Below are 11,680 nucleotides of genomic sequence, written 5' to 3'. Positions count from 1 at the left end.
CTGTCGGGCAAAGAAGTTATTGCTAAGGCTGAATTTTTAATTATGATCAGTCTAACCCATCATTCACACCATACCTGCATATCACAAAACGCATTCTTTCTTACTGATATACCGCTGAAATAAATAGCATTGTTTTGTTATCACTGTTTTCAAGTTTTCTTTGCATTTGGATGGCCCTGAAAAGGGCCTTTGGACCATTAGAAATGTGGAGCGAAGGCGAGACAAAGAGAGCTTATGCCCCTCTTTGGCTTGGTTGCCTCTTCTTGGGGGTCTTGACCTTCTTTGGTTTGGCCGCCGCCTCTTAGGGTCTTTGCCTCTTTGGCTTGGCTGCAGCCTTCACCTTCTTTGGTGACTTGGCGGCCTTCTTAGCGGCTGTCTTTGGTTTCTTGGCAGCAGCTGGCTTTGACTTCTTGGGAGATTTGGCAGCCTTCTTGGCTTGGCAGCTGGCTTAGCCTTCTTGGGTTTTCAGCTTTCTTTACCTCGCCAGCCAGACGGAAGGACCCAGCAGCTCCAGTTCCCTTTGATTGCTTCAGTGCGCCGTTATTGACTCCATTTTTCAAAGCAGTCTTGATGCGAGCATTGAAGGCGACCTGGTTGTCACCAACTTTGTAGTTGGCCAGGATGTATTTCAGAACAGCCTGTCGGGAAGAACCACCCCTTTCCTTCCAAGGATGAAATAGCTTTCTTTGATCAAGTGACGATACATTATATTTCTTTCGAATGGGCCCACTCCTGCATGCCTGGATATAGTTGTGAACGATTTGTTCTTACACACTTACCTACGTAGGACTTTTCAGTTATGCTTGTGACCATTTTCACTTGTCAGTTCACCCGACTACTCATCATCTACTCTGAAGGCATGTAATTAGTAGTATGTTTCATTCGCCACATAAAAGTGTGTGTGTGCACCGACCATCAAACGTGTTATTTACGATCTTACTTTCGTATATTAAAGGGTACATATATCACATCACAATGTTGTTTGCATCAAGTCTCGGCGCACAACCCTTTGCCTGTGCAGAGTAGATAATAAGGAAAAGGTACATCGTATTGAACGCCTGTTATAGGATTCACTGGTTTGCTGAAATAAAATGACTTCCAAAGCTGTGACAGCAAGCCCACGCTGTTTCCATGCTTTCAAAACACACATGGCATGGCATCAGTCAGCTATTTTATGTTTCCAGTTCTAGCTAAGTCACGCAGCCGTACTGTACATGTATTAGAAATTATTTCCGTACCTATACTTTCGACACATAACAGCTGCGTTGCATGGATTGGGGAATCCACAACTCACACGCCTCTCACGACCAAGGGTGCACAACTCTTGCCGCCCTATGTGAAAAGCCGTGCATAGGCGAGACGTGTGTCGGTAAAACACCCCGTGGATGTCAACGTGCATGTGTAGCTACACACATAGGGAACCCTGCATTGACGATATCTGATATCAACGACACTTTACATCATACACGTATAATTTGCATTCTTTGCTTCACAAATTGCTTTGTTTATGTTAAGCTTTTGTTGATCTTGCGTATATTTTCCTTTGTTTATTTTATTTACTTCCATTTATTTAGTTTTTTGGGGTTATCGGGGCTGGGTGTAAGTAAAAACAAAACCAAACACACCGGCCTTAAGATATAGTGTTTTGAACTCCCACTATATCACCAATGTAGGAACATACTTATAAAATCCTTCTTTGCTCAATGTGTATGTTTTTAGGTATTTTGTTGGGGCTATTGGGCTTGGGTGTAAGTAAAAGCAAAACCAAACACACCGGCCATTAGATAGGGTTTAGAACTCCCACTATAATATCAATTTAGGAACATACTCATCAAATCCTTCTTTGCTCAATGTATAGGTTTTTACAGGCAGCCTCCTTGATCAACGGCATTTGCCTCACCTTTGAGTTTGATGGGTACCTCGGTATTGCTACACCCTCTGTGTACTTACTACTGTCGGGCAAAGAAGTTATTGCTAAGGCTGAATTTTTAATTATGATCAGTCTAACCCATCATTCACACCATACCTGTTATCACAAAAACGCATTCTTTCTTACTGATATACTGCTGAAATAAATAGCATTGTTTTGTTATCACTGTTTTCAAGTTTTCTTTGGGTATTTGGATGGCCCTGAAAAGGGCCTTTGGACCACAGAAATGTGGAGCGAAGGCGAGACAAAGAGAGCTTATGCCTTCTTTGGCTTGGTTGCCTTCTTCTTGGGGGTCTTGACCTTCTTGGCCTTGGCCGCCTCTTAGGGGTCTTTGCCTCTTTGGCTTGGCTGCAGCCTTCACCTCTTTGGTGACTTGGCGGCCTTCTTAGCGGCTGTCTTAGGTTTCTTGGCAGCAGCTGGCTTCTTTGACTTTCTTGGGAGATTTGGCAGCCTTCTTTGGCTTGGCAGCTGGCTTAGCCTTCTTGGGTTTTTCAGCTTTACCTCGCCAAGACGGAAGGACCCAGCAGCTCCAGTTCCCTTTGATTGCTTCAGTGCGCCGTTATTGACTCCATTTTTCAAAGCAGTCTTGATGCGAGCATTGATGGCGACCTGGTTGTCACCAACTTTGTAGTTGGCCAGGATGTATTTCAGAACAGCCTGTCGGGAAGAACCACCCCTTTCCTTCAAGGATGAAATAGCTTTCTTGATCATCTCCAAATAAGTAGGATGTGCAGCAACCTTCTTCATTTGGCAGCAGCCTTCTTCTTGGGAGTCTTGACAGCAGCGGGGCAGCAGCAACATCAGCCATAATGGTAGGTTTGAGTGTAGAAAGTCACGTCAGCTACAAACGAAGCACAGAGAGCGAATGCCTCTCCCCGACAGCCAGCCCGGGTGATACTACTGAGGCGCGGACGTCGGAGGAGACACCCTGCTTGTTGTGGCTGATGGTTGCAAGCTTGGGAGCGCGTGTGCTTTCTCGCGCATTTGTATCTTAATAATCACTCTTAATCGGGGAAAGTTTCCAATGTAAGTACATGATTGGATGCAAAAAACATTTGGCTACATGTCTGTTACAATAACAACAACCACAGGTGAATGTTGAAGCCACACGGGCTATTTTCAATGAAGCCATCGCGTCTAAAATGCAGACATCGCTTGTTTCAAAAGCACATTTCGAGCCTTTAGACACAAATTCAATCGTTTCAAATGTTACATGTCGTTTCTCAAGATATCTAACTATGAAAGTAAACCACAACACCCCTCGTTACTGCCTCTGATAAGCTAAAACAAGCGCCCAAACAAAGGCAATGAAGCACGTTTCTCTGGCAAGTTCGCCATTTTGCGACAGAAAACATTTGACACTATTACTGAACACATGATTTGGGGCACTACATTTTCAGTTGAAATTTGCTTTGTCTCATAAGTACTAAGTAACTTGATGTTTCTCTCAAGAAACAGTGTGCTAAGACGCGAATCCTGGACACAAGCGGGTCGCGAACGCCCATGTGTAGAGTAAAATGTAGTACATAGGTTCAGATACCAGCAGTCGCGATTGTCACAGATTAAATATTTTTGCCTGCCACGATTAACCCGACTTTCTTGGCATCACGACAGTATGGGCCTTCCTCGTTTTGATGTTAATTTTATTCGAAAAACAACATATAGGCTACTACATGCATGGTTTTTATTGGGTTGACGAAAACTGAATGTTTCAGGCGAGCGGGGGCGAACGAGTGTGTCCTTTCTCGTGGCAGATGCGCATAGAAACAGTGTTGACGTGTATCACAAGTGCCAGACTTCATTCGTGTAAAGATATAGCCAAATCAAGAAACACATCATTGTGTACACCCACTGAAAACGCGAGAAAGCTGTTTCATGGCAGTTTCCCTTCCCCCATTACCCTGTGTGTATATGTAGGTAAAGTTTGCCGCTGACATCTGTCTACGGCCATACCACGTTGAAAACACCGGTTCTCGTCCGATCACCGAAGTTAAGCAACGTCGGGCCCGGATAGTACTTGGATGGGTGACCGCCTGGGAACACCGGGTGCAGTAGACATTTCCATTTTTATTTTTATTTTTAGCTTTTTATATTTGGTTGAATTTCCACCCAAAGGTACATGTGTCTCATTGACATCGGAAAGTGACGATACATTATATTTCTTTCGAATGGGCCCACTCCTGCATGCCTGGATATAGTTGTGAACGATTTGTTCTTACACACTTACCTACGTAGGACTTTTCAGTTATGCTTGTGACCATTTTCACTTGTCAGTTCACCCGATTACTCATCATCTACTCTGAAGGCATGTACTTAGTATGTTTCATCTGCCACATAAAAGTGTGTGTGTGCACCGACCATCAAACGTGTTATTTACGATCTTACTTTCGTATATTAAAGGGTACATATATCACATCACAATGTTGTTTGCATCATCTCGGCGCACAACCTTGCCTGTGCAGAGTAGATAATAAGGAAAAGGTACATCGTATTGAACGCCTGAGTAGTTATGTATTAGCCGCCATCCAGTAATTTTGAATGGGATTCCTATGTTAAATTTTTCGATAAAAGAGGTACCCCAATTAGCGAGCTCTGCACGCGCGGCGTGCAATCGTCATCCACTAATTCAAAACACCTCGCTGTGAGGGTAAACACACCAGCCCCGGAAAGCACACAGAACTCGAAAAGTAAACAACATAATGTACCAACGCGAACCATAAAACTTCGCTCATTGTATATTTCGGATGGATACGAAACAATATCAGTGGGTTATTGTCGCCAAGCCACCACAACGGTATAGAGCGCATTTCGACGACGAAGTCGTGTTGGGATGTAGTCAACGTTGGTATTATTCAAAAAGGAGAGTGTATTAAGCCATCTAGAAGAGAAGCTGCGATATCGACCCGTGGACATTCCAGACTCATGGGGAAGCCCGTGTATATATATATATATTCTCGGACGGCGTACAACCACCGTAGTCCTTACATCATAGCGGACAGGAAATGAACTTACCAATAGAAGTGGACGAAATAGACTCTGAGAGAGTAACGACATATTTGGAATACTATCTATCGTGCGCCTATACCTTGGTGGTATGGAAATTCATAAAAAGTATGAGAGGAACACAGAGCACGATTTCGATACATTTTTCATACGTCTATGAAAGCGATTGACGAAGACGCGGTTATTCTGAAGTGGCGTCCAGTATTACGTGGATTGTGATCCGTATCTACGCGTCATCTCTCCACTATATTTTCTGAAATATCAATGTAGAGACTACCGAGATACCAGTGTCAAAACCGACCAGTGGATGAACCATATCAAAGGGACGGTTAAACGTTGGTGTGGGAGAAAGTATAATCATGCAGGTTGATTATCATCAGGAATACTACGATCCCAGGAAACCAGAAAGGCGCTTTCGCGGGTGAACAAAAATTTTATGCCGCTCTGAAGCATCAGTAACCCTAATGTCTCTTCTCTCATAGCGTACGAAGATGGATGAGAACGCAAGACGCCTACAACCTACATCGTTTACCAAAGAAACGATTTTCAAGAAATAAAGTCATCGTGGGAGGAATGTACGTACAAGCAGACGGAGACTTATCGCGACGTTTCTAGGTTAGCGCAAGACAACGATGGAATTAAGTATATTCTCATCGTGTCGACTGCTTTTCGAGGTATGTCTGGGTTCGACCTATGGAAAATAAAGAATCAAACCACGACTGCCAAAGCGATGAGGGAACTATTGTCATCTATGGAGAAACCGCCATACACACTAAGAACGGACAAAGGAAAGGAATTTAATAATCAAACAGTGCGACGGATTTACACTCTATTTAACGTCAAACATTTTGTTACGCAAAACTCAGACATTAAAGCGAACTACGCCGAACGATTCATTCGTACTTTGAGATCTATGATGTATAGATTCCTCACGCATACAAAGCATACCCATAGGTACATCAACGGCGTATTACAAGACCTTGTTTATAATTACAACCATCGCCCGCACAGGAGCCTGAGGAGGAAGAGCACCCGTGGAAGTGAAACCATCAAACGAAGCTAGCATATGGTTGGATATATGCACGGACAAAGCGAATATCAAACCTCTACTGAAACAGCAACTTTGCATTTAAAGTAGGAGACCACGCCAGAGCATCATTGGTCAAGAGAACGTTCGAGAGGAATACGAACAGAAATGGTCGGAAGAAGTATTTAGGATACGTCAGCGACAACTCAGAGACAATATACACGTATATTGGATAGAAGACCTTCAATCCGATCCCATTAAAGGATCCTTTATCAAAACGAGTTGCAGAAATATCCTCACGATCCCAACGAAGTGAATTGGCGAGTTGAACAAATACTCAAAACGAAATACGCCGGTAAGAAAGGAAGTAAGAAAAGGACCAAACGTGTTTTAGTGAAGTGGTTGGGATATCCAAAGAAATTCAATTCATGGATCGACGCTGACCAAATCAAGAACGTACACGTAGTGAGAGAATGATGTCAACGCAGAATGGATTGTGACTAAGAGCGATGATAGCGTCGAGTATTTTCCTGAAAATAAACCTTATAAATTTTCCGTGTTCCTGAAACAACCACTCAGACTGAACGGACATTGGACCATATCGCTACGAGAAGTATCGCCAGAAGGAAGAACGCCAATAAGAAAAGAGATGTTTTGAATGGAATGTTGTATATATTCTGTTCCATTTGCGAACCGATCATAGTACACGGCCAACGTCAACCTCTGTTGAGACGAGTGCAACAGTCAACACCATCGACGTGGAAGGCTACGTTCTCCGAACCCTACGACATCGCTGTGAGAGTGATTAACGATACCGTGGAGCGGTTGGATGTTTATATAACGGACGCCTGGGGCAATCCAGCCACTTTTCTGACGGACATTTCGTCTATCACTCTACAGCTGAGACCATATCTTTTAATTACATAACATTTGAGTGTTATGGACGTCAACGACGCACTACCAAACGCAGCAGACAGGATGTATGTTCCGAATCCAAACACGTGGAAGAAATATTACGGCGATGTAGCGCACGGGAAAATAAACCCTATTTTCACCAAAACAATAACTCCAGAAACAATGTCACGACTATGTCACCAGTATCCGCAGCAAAACCGATGATTATCAACTCACCACGTGACATGCCATCTCTCCCGAAGGCGCGCGTCGAACGAGTGGTAGACGTCGCAAGGGATATAAACCTCGTGAGTCCGGTAGAACAGGCAGTAGAACAGGCCAAGTCGGAGATCGAACACAACCCAGACATCGTCTCCAAGGTAGCTATAAACGAAGGTATGATGATTAAAAAGAGGTCGCAAGCACGGAGGAGGCAGTTGGAAGAAGACCCTTACGAAGGCGGACGCACGAACAAAATCCGCACAAGAAGACAAATCGAAGAAAGCTCAGAGCAGAAAAACGGGAAGACGAGGAAAATATCCACATACGGGAAAAGCGAAAAACAGGGAAATCGCTCTCATACAGAGATATATTTAGCTAATTATGTCTACCATATTCTCTTCAGAGTCCGGGTTTTCAGCGAAACCCAACCACCAGAACTGGATCTATTTAGTCTACCCCGACGCAAACGGCAGTAGAAAGGACGTATCTACAAGACTGTCGCCTATTTCTCCCCTGTCCGGATCAGCTCCTATCGAATTTCACATTAGCGGACAAAACAGTCTAGATTACATAGATCTCAGGCGCACGTCCTTGTACGTCAAATGTCACGTGACCAAAGCAGACGGGACCAACCTGACCCTCGGGGACGAATGCTCTCCGGTCAATCTTTTTCTGCACTCACTATTCTCTCAAGTGGACGTCTGGTTACAGGGACGCCTTATCAATTCCACAAACAATCATTATCCGTACAAAGCCATCATTAAAACGTTGTTAAATACAAATGAAGTCGACGCCAATTCCAAGCTGACATCGCAATTATTCGTCAAGGACACGGCAGAAAGCATGGACGTTACAAAGCCAAACTCGACTAACAGAGGAATGTTCGAAAGACACAAGCTTATATCGGAGAGTAAGAGTTTCGACATGGAAGGTCCTATTATGCACGATCTCTTTCAGCTGAGACGCTACATCATGAACCAGATCGACGTGCAAGTGAAACTATACAGATCCCCTCCGAGCTTTCTCTTGATGGCCAGCAAACCGGATGAAAATTACACGGTACACATAGACGACATCGTCCTTCGCATCATGAGAGTCGAGGTGAACCCCGGCGTCATATAATGACACACAACACCGCTCTTTCTACGACAACGGCTAAGTACTTTTACCCTCGCACGGAAGTGAAAATGATGTCCATACCCAGAGGTCAAGTGGCGTTCACGTACGATAATATCTTTCAAGGCGTGCGACCCAATAAAGTGGTCGTGGAGGCTTCGTACCTTCCAACGCAGTAGCTGGAGATTATAGTCGAAATCCCTTCAACTTCGCCAACTACGATCTATCTCAGATAGCGCTCTACTCGCGACGGTCGAAACGTTGGAGAATCGGGACCTATGAAACTTCAATTCGACAAAACGCCAAGGTCAAAACATGATGATGGCATTCGCTAATCTCTTCCGGTTCAACGGGTGTTGGACGGCTGACGGAGGAGGTATCGATTCACAAAGCAGCGTCTATCTAGATAGGACGGATTTCGACGGGGATACGCCCTATACGTCTTCCCATTGGAACCCGTCTTCGACGAAGCCACGAACAATCCTATCTAAATCTACAAAAACAAGGCAACCTCCGCCTAGAAGCTCAATTCGCCACTGCTCTTCCGGAAACGGTCACGTGTATCGTGTACGCGGAATTCGGGGATGGATTTCAAGGTCGATAAAACCAGGAATATCATAGTGCGATAGAGAGAATGAACAGACAGAAGGAATGTTATGTATACCGATATATACTGAGACATTAGCTGTATTGTCTCACTACTGTGTCTACCATTAAACCGTGTGGAACACAACGTCGATATGACCGAGTACCGCTAGCGAGACAGAAGCGTCGACGCGGTACTACAGATGATGATCGTTGAAACGACGTCGACGACCTTACCTCTACTCGCCCCCGACCACTATTTTCATTAGCGGTGCTTTCACGCAAGCTGGGAAGTCGACCTTCACCAAGAGATTGATAGAAAATGTTGACTCCATGTTCGAAAGAAAAGTAACAAAAATTACTATATTGTTATTCCGTGTGGCAAGATATCTACGATACATTGGAAAGAAATGCTCGAGAAAATGCACATCATCCACTCTTAGAATTCCACAAAGGATTACCATGCGAAGAGAGTCTAAACGAATGGGCGAATTCTACTGATCATAAGCTAATGATAGCCGACGATCTGATCGACCAAGCATCACGTGACCCGACAATGTAAAGTCTATACGACTCTCGGTCATCATAAAGACATAGCGGTGTGTCTTCTCAGCCAAACACTCTTTCCCTCCGTCGGCATATGGAAAGTGCGAGGACCATATCTTTAAATTCACATTACATCGTACTATTCAAAAATAGACGCGATACCTCTCAAATATCAACGATTGGACGACAGATCCTACCCGGGAAGGTGAAGTTTTTCTGGATGCCTATGAAAGGCAACGAGTAAACCGTTTGGGTATTTGATCATAGATCTGTCACCGAGGGACCCACGCTACTACCAGCTCCGAACCAACATATTCCGGGGTGAGGTGTTGACCGTGTCTGAGAAGCGTCCTGATAATCACCATGAACCATCGCGATATCATCGGCGGCGTTTCTGCATTTTATCAAAGATGCATCGACGGACAGACAGCGAAGTCGATACTGAACCTGATGACCAATGAGCAAATGGACGTACTGAGCGAAGTGTGTAAACATCTTATGCGGAAACATCCCAATTCCGCCCTATCTTAAGGAGAAGCTCAGACGCAAGAAAAGTCAGTTGAGGAAAATCGCCGACAGGAGAATAGGCCGCTCTATCACCAAACGCCTCTTGTTACAACTCAGACATTTGTTGCCGTTAATAATTAGTCTGTTGAAGCTTAGATCCGAATCTACACTCGAAGACGACGCATCAGAACAAGAAGGGCACTATGGCACAGGAGATGGTTCTGATTCCGAAGGAGAAATATGAACGAGCTCTCAACGAGCGATGCGTTCATCAGCACGAGGAAAGAGCGAAGGATAACAACGTTCGAGTCGACGACAATGACAACTCAACGCCATCAAGTCAATACGACGACACTACAACGGAACAACAGCGAACTGGGAAAAAACGCAAACTCCCCGCATGTCAATCGACTATGTATTACCACCCAAAAGCGAAAAGAATGAAGACTCATAGCGTTGGGCATCAACAGTGGATACGGTATTGAAGGAATACTACACCACGAGCCGAACGGAGACATTTTATCAGTGACTATCCTCACACGTATCACGAATCGAATATGAGAATACAGTATATAGTTCCGTGTACAATCGTAGCGCTACTTCACTATACGTGTATATGTATGTATTCTGTTTGCGCTATCTATGTATTCATCGTATATAGTTCTCTTGATTATATATTTTATCCATTAACCGACCTCTCAATGATAGTGAATCGAGGTTATGAAAATACAATTTGTAACTAGCTTCACGTAAAATCGTAGCATTACTTCTCTGTTTGGGTGGTGTACAAGTATCACGAATAGTGTTTGTAAATAGGACGATGTGAAAATCGTAGCACTACTTCTCCGTTTTGTGTAGATGTATGTATTCTGTTTCGCGCTATCTATGTGTGTATATATATATATATATATATATATATATATATATATATATATAGTTCTCTTGAATATACGTAATTACTGATTTGATTAACTGGTGTTTTGTGACTATGTTGTTTCGACCTCTCAATGATAGTGAATCGAGGTTATGAAAATACAATTTGTAATTAGCTTCACGTGAAATCGTAGCATTACTTCTCTGTTTGCGTATAGGGGTGGTGTACAAGTATCACGAATCCGCCGCGTGAATAGGGTTTGTAAATAGGACGATGTGAAAATCGTAGCACTACTTCTCCGTTTGTGTATATGTATGTATTCTGTTTCGCGCTATCTATGTATCCGATAAATATATATATATATATATAGGTATAGTTCTCTTGAATATACGTAATTACTGGTGTTTTGTGACTATGTTGTTATATTGACGAATAAAAATGAACACAGAAGTACATAATAGTTGTATTTTATTTATATAGATATAGACCAATACCAAGGATATATAGATATATATGAAATCCACATTTCTGCCCAGACCAACACGTGAGATTACAGATCAACATTATCTGGACACGGGTTTCAAAGTCAAACGTAACGGTCGAGTCGTCACTCCGTCAGACATCACTGCTCGTTTCGCGTAGAAATAAGACAGTCCCGAACGCCTTTGCTGATAATGCATACATGGTATTATTTCTACTTCTGAAACCGGTATTGACAATCGATCTCGACATTCCATCGCGCAAGACAGACCGATAGAGATTCATTGGGTTGTGAACCTTTCTCTTGTTCAACCCCTTGCAGCTCAATTTCACACTATTATCGCTCTGACGAAGGGCATACGTTTTGGAATTCAGCGATACCATCTCATCACCCTCGCTCTCAACTTTGAAAAGCCCTGGCGGCGCTTGTCTCGCGCTGTGGCGTGTTTGGCGCAACATTCACGAGGTAGAAAATGCATTTTATCGTCCGCCTCGA

The 11,680-nt window shown here is 43.6% G+C and overlaps 1 non-coding gene and 2 pseudogenes across 1 annotated transcript; 1 reads left to right on the top strand and 2 right to left on the bottom strand.

Annotated features, from left to right (window-relative positions):
* Window positions 1-232: 232 nt before the first annotated feature.
* On the bottom strand, window positions 233-1,190 carry LOC124278301 (annotated as a pseudogene).
* A 995-nt stretch (window positions 1,191-2,185) lies between these two features.
* Window positions 2,186-2,840, bottom strand: LOC124278300 (annotated as a pseudogene).
* A 1,029-nt stretch (window positions 2,841-3,869) lies between these two features.
* On the top strand, window positions 3,870-3,988 carry LOC124278304. The gene has a single exon (XR_006899053.1). It is a non-coding gene; the product is annotated as a 5S ribosomal RNA (ribosomal RNA).
* The last annotated feature ends 7,692 nt before the right edge of the window (window positions 3,989-11,680 follow it).

The sequence above is a fragment of the Haliotis rubra genome, unplaced genomic scaffold, assembly GCF_003918875.1.
Source record: "Haliotis rubra isolate DU_JTF1 unplaced genomic scaffold, ASM391887v1 Scf2342, whole genome shotgun sequence".
NCBI classification, from domain to species: Eukaryota; Metazoa; Mollusca; class Gastropoda; order Lepetellida; family Haliotidae; genus Haliotis; species Haliotis rubra.
This window is presented reverse-complemented; position numbering and strand designations above follow the sequence as displayed.